A 6000-nucleotide genomic window follows, 5' to 3' on the forward strand; every position below is an offset into this window, starting at 1 on the left:
GCCCTTATGAGTGATTATGCATGATTGTATGGCCCTAGGGGCAAAATGGTCTTTTGACCTTTATTGATTTACTTTAATAAAATTGATTTTTGAGGGAATGAAATTAGAAAATGCTGGCTTTTGCTTCCTCTTGGCTGATCCTCTCTCTCTCTAACCCTCTCTTATTTTCAACTTGAAATTGATGAGAGATTAGCTTGAATTAAAGATTGTTTGTTGGGAAAATTGTGTTGAAGGCTTGGAGTTAGTTTGTGCAAGGAATTGAGGTAGTTTCTTGCTGAGTTTATTTGAAATCTATTGTTGAATTCTTGCTGAATTTATTAGGGTAAAAGCATGATTTGGGTAGTTTTGATCTTGACTTGGGTGTTTAATCTTGTGAATTTGAGAATTAATCTCTTGAATTGTAGTGGTTCCTATGGTTGAATTATGAATGAAATCTTAGGATGTTTTTAATGCTTGAATTTAGTCTTTACTTGTTAATTTTGTTGCTGGAAAATTGTTTGGAAGGATTGGATTTAAGCTCAAGTTCTTGAGCTTGTTGAGTTGTATTTTAGGATTTGAAGATTCAAGGTGTGAGTTTGAATTTTGTTGATTAATGTTGGAATTGAAGTTGTTAGCTCTCTATTGTGATGATTTTTATCTGTAAGAAGTTAATTTTGGGTATGGTATGATTGAGGTTCGAATTTATGGAAAAATTGGCATGTTTAGGCCTTAAAAATGGAGCTTTTAGGTGTTCTGAACCCAGTCGTCGCGACGGGGTTTTTGGCCGTCGCGACTGGGTTTGGCAGTGAGAAATTCTGTTTTTCCCAATTTTATTTTGGCCATAACTTTTGACTCGGGACTCCGTTTGGGACGTTCTTTATATCGTTGGAAAGCTCGTTCCGAGCTCTATTTGATTATCTGTGTTTTGAATGCCATGTTTATATTTTGTGAAAGTGAAATTGGGGATTAACCCTATTTGTGAAATCCCGGATTGTGTGACTAGGATTACCGGCACCTGATCAGGAGCACCCAGGGGTTTGGAATCTCCTTTATTGCGGGACAACAGGTAAGACAGTAGTTTGCACGTAGAGTATGCGCGGTGGCGCTTATGTTGAATATGATATATGTGAGTAATTGCAACCGGGATTAGGGTTATTACCCTAACATGAGCGGTTTAATAGCCTAGGATTATTACCCTAGTGATATATGCTGTGTAATACTATGCCATGTTGGATATATCTATATATTGGGATTATGAATTATGCGCTTAAGGCATAATTAAACTAGACTCAGTAAGCTAGTACCTTGAGTTTATTTAATGCGGTCTAGGGTTATTACCCTAGAATATTGTGAGTCCAATGAAAGCATGAGTTAGGGTTAACACTCTTAGTAAATGTTATCTGAGTATATAGAAATGTATTATATGAGTGATTACATAGTGTGCAAGTTAGGGTTATTACCCTAAGATTATATATGTTGTAGTAAATATTGAACACACGCATGTATGTTAAGAGTTATGTGTATAAGACATAACTGGGTTAGACCTGGTATATATCACCAGGATAAACCATTGAAAGAACATAATACATGGATTACGTATATTCACGAATAGGATTATGCGAGCAAGACATAACCAGGTTAGGCTCGGTAACCAGAACCGAGGTAAACCCTACTGAGGCCTTATTGTATATAGACGTGTGAGTGCAACACGTAGGTCTACGCCACGTAGACATAAATAGGCATGTGAGCGTAACATGCAGGCCTATAGCAAATAGACAAATATTGCAGTGGCACCAATAATTATGTGTTACATATTGAGATTAAGGGTTATGCGTCAAGGCATAATCAAGTTGGACTCGGTAACCAGAACCGAGATGAGCTATTCTAAGGCCTTATTGTAATTAGACGTGTGAGAGCAACACGTAGGTCTACGCCACGTAGATATATATAGATGTGTGAGCGCAACACATAGGCCTACGCCACGTAGACATAAATATGCATGTGAGTGTGACATGCAGGTCTGTGACATACAGACGTATATGAATTGCATTAATGTTTAGATAGCATGATGAGTATATTATGTTTGTTGTGATTTATACTGTCTTACTGGGCTTGGCTCACGGGTGCTCTACTGTGCAGGAAAGGGTAAGTCAGTGGCTGATCAACCATGAGTTTGAGGAGCAAGATGAAGAATGTACATGTTCAAGCCATATCAGACCAAGCGGGTTAAGGGTCTAACAGTGTTGACTTTTGTATTCTGTTTTGCCGCTTAGGTCGGCTAGTAAGAAAGAACTTGTAATAAGTTTGTAAATATTTTTGGGATCCCAACTATTTTGAAAAGTTTAAATATATTACAAGTTTATTTTCAGTCTGTTTAATATAAAAGTTTAAATTCTGCGCTATTTTAATTAGTAATCCCGATTAGGGGATTAGGGTTTCATAAGTATTTTGGGCAGCGTGCCTAATTATTTAGGGCGTTACATTATATATGGGGTATTAGTGGTAAAATTATCTAAATTTTATGGTTTGTAACACTTAACCCCAAAAATTCATCTTTTGAGAATAAAATTTATTGAACTCCCATTTTGTTTTAATTATTACACTTCCATCCAAAAACTTTTATTAAGTACCATAGTAGACTACCCAATACACACACAAATTTCTAGTGCTCCAGATATTATTATTTATTAAAATATTATAAAAAAAATAATTTAAAAGTTATAAAAATAAAATAATAATAAAAAAATATATATTTTTAAAAGAGTAATTTGTGGCATAACCTCCATAAGTGGAGAAGTTTTTACAACTAACCCCCAATTCTAAAATTTTGATGGTAAAACCTTCTAAACCCAAGTTCTGTTAGCACTTAGCCCTTTCCATCTATTTTTTGGTGTTAAATGCCAGGTTAGAATGTCTATGTGTATACAGTGTACACGTGGCACAGTTTAATTAGTCCACGTAATAAATATTTAAAGGGTTATTTGCGGCAAAACCCCCTAAAGTAGGGAGGTTTTTTGCAACTAACCCCCAATTCTAAAATTTTTGCGGTAAAAATTCCTAAACTCAAGTTCTGTTAGCAGTTAGCCCTTTCCGTCCATTTTTGGCTGTTAACTGCCATGGTGGAATGTCCACGTGTACACAGTGTACACATGGCACAATTTTATTGGTCCACGTAAATAAATATTTAAAAAAATAAAAAAAATAAATTATTTTAAAAATAAAAATAAAAAAAATTATTTTTCTTTAAAAATTAAAAAATTTAAATTAAAAAAACAATTTTAAAAAAATAAAAAAATAAACCCTAATAACCCTAACCCATTCCCACTCTTCCTCTCGTTCTCTCTCTGTCAAGCCGCCCCATTCCCACTCTTCTTCTCCTTCTCAATCTCCACCACCACTTCGTCTTCCTCATCTCCTTCAAACACCCATCCATGACCTCCAAAATCGGAGCCCTAATATCAACCACTTCAAACACCCAACCGGCGATGGCAGAAGTGGAGATGCTGACGATGAAAGCCTCGGTCTCGGAGAGGTGGAGATTGCTCTCGCTGGTTCGAGGAGATGGAGCCGGTTCTGGGTCGTCGAGGGTTTGGGGGATTCGGGGATCTGGGTTTGGGGGATTCGGTTATCTGGGTTTGGGGGATTTGGGGATTCTAGGGTTATGGTGGATTAGGGTTATGGTGGATTAGGTTTAGGGCTTTGGATGAGGACGGTGAGGTGTGGCTGGGCGGACTGAATTGGTGAGAGGGAGTGTGTGTGTGTCGTTTTTAGCAGAGAAGAAGAAGAAGAAGAAGAAGAAGAAGAAGAAGAAGAAGAAGAAGGGAGTTAGGGTTTTTTTTAATTTTTATTTTTATAAAATTGTATTTTTAATTTTTAAAGAAAAATAATATTTTTATTTTTTATTTTTAAAATAATAATTATTATTTTTAAATATTTATTTACGTGGACCAATAAAACTGTGCCACGTGTACACTGTGTACACGTGGACATTTTACCATGGCAGTTAACAGCCAAAAATGGACAGAAATGGCTAACCGCTAACAGAACTTGAGTTTAGGGAATTTTACCGCAAAAATTTTAGAATTGGGGGTTAGTTGCAAAACCTCCCTACTTTAGGGGGTTTTGCCGCAAATAACCCATATTTAAAATTAAAATAAAAAAATTAATTATTTTAAAAATAAAAAATAAAAAAATTTCTTTTTCTTTAAAAATTAAAAAAAATTATTTTTATATTTTTTTTCTTTTCTTTTTCTTTTTCTTTTCTTTCTCTTTTCTTTCTTTTTCTTCTTCTTCTATCTTCACGCCTCCTTCTTCTTCTCTCTCTAACTTCTTCATCTTTGAAACCCTAGCCCCCAAAATCAGCCCCATCATCGTCCCCATTATCAATATCCTTCCCAGTCTCCAAACTCGCCAACGACATGAAAACCATCACATCATCACGATCATCCAATCTCTCACTCCTTAACCGAGATGATTCAAACGACAGAAACCTAACAACCGTCAGATTAATCTTTTGATGCGATGCGATCCTCTTACTCCACGCGATCGTCTCTTCATCATCAGGCCCACCAATGAACAGCGTCGCCACTTGCTGAACCGTCGTCGAATCCAAAAGTGACGGAGTATCTTCTGGTTCGTGGTCCTCACACCCTCCTTCCCACTCTCCATCTTCCCATCGATCCTTTGGTGCTTGTGAAACGGCGCGAGTATGATCGAAGCGCGTAGTTCTTCGTACAGAGTGGCGAAGGAGGAGACTGCCTTGATAGGCAGACGAAGATTTTGGTGTCGGTGTGGAAGGCGTCGATGGCGTCGTTGATCTCGACGATGTCATTTCTGCCGTAGTCTTCGTTGTCGCTGAGCTCACCTTCTTGTAGCTCGTGATACGATGATGGGGCTGTGGGCTCCGGTTAAGTGAAGATGGGGACGATGATGGGGCTAATTTTGGGGGCTAGGGTTTCAAAGATGAAGAAGTTAGAGAGAGAAGAAGGAGGCGTGAGGATAGAAGAAGAACAAGAAGAAAGAAAAGAGAAAAAAAAAAGAAAAAGAAAAAGAAAAGAAAAAAATATTAAAATAAATTTTTTAATTTTTAATTTTTTAAATTTTTAAAGAAAAATAATTTTTTTTTATTTTTTATCTTTTATTTTTAAAATAATTAATTTTTTTATTTTAATTTTAAATATTTATTACGTGGACTAATTAAACTGTGTCACGTGTACACTGTGTACACGTAGATATTCCAACCTGGCACTTAACACCAAAAAATGGATGAAAAGGGCTAAGTGCTAACAGAACTTGGGTTTAGGAGGTTTTACCACCAAAATTTTAGAATCGGGAGTTAGTTGCAAAAACCTCGCCACTTAAGGAGGTTATGCCGCAAATTATTCTTTTTAAAATGTAATATACTTATTTCAAAACATAAATAAATAATTTTTAAAAATAAAAAAATGAACTAATAAATAATTATTAGGCTAATTAGTAATTTTTCCCCCCGAACTTTGACATGTACTAAATCGTGCCCCCTGAACTTTTTTGGCCGTTAAAAATTCTCCCCGAACTATTTAGATTGTTAAATTTAAGGCCTTTTGTCTAATTTTAGTAAAAAAATTCTAACATGTATGAAAGTTCAATGTGCATGATTTAGTACATATCAAAGTTTGAGGAGCATGATTTGATAGATATCAAAGTCTGAGGAGCATGGTTTAGTACATAAACAATCACTGAAACAGTAAAATTGAATGAAATTAGACAAAAGTCCTTAAATTTAACAATCTCAATAATTCGAGGGGAATTTCTAATGGTCAAAAAAGTTCAGGGGGCACGATTTAGTACATATCAAAGTTCGGGGAGAAAAATTACTAATTAGCCTAATTATTAACCTCAAAAATTATTTAGACCTTCTCTCTCCTCTCACCCTTTTCACTCTCAGTGGTTTATCCTCCAGACCCGACGTCGGTCTTCCATCACCGGCTGGTGACATGCATTGCATGTACAAAGAGAACAACCATCCTTTGAAACCTCCAC

General features: G+C 36.0%; 1 long non-coding RNA gene across 1 annotated transcript; it reads left to right on the plus strand.

Annotated features, from left to right (window-relative positions):
- Positions 1-284: 284 nt before the first annotated feature.
- LOC133034992 (uncharacterized) lies at positions 285-2347 on the plus strand. Its single transcript, XR_009686277.1, has 2 exons — positions 285-1045; positions 2119-2347. It is a non-coding gene; the product is annotated as an uncharacterized LOC133034992 (long non-coding RNA).
- Positions 2348-6000: the final 3653 nt, after the last annotated feature.

Source organism: Cannabis sativa, chromosome 2, assembly GCF_029168945.1.
Source record: "Cannabis sativa cultivar Pink pepper isolate KNU-18-1 chromosome 2, ASM2916894v1, whole genome shotgun sequence".
Taxonomy (NCBI): Eukaryota; Viridiplantae; Streptophyta; class Magnoliopsida; order Rosales; family Cannabaceae; genus Cannabis; species Cannabis sativa.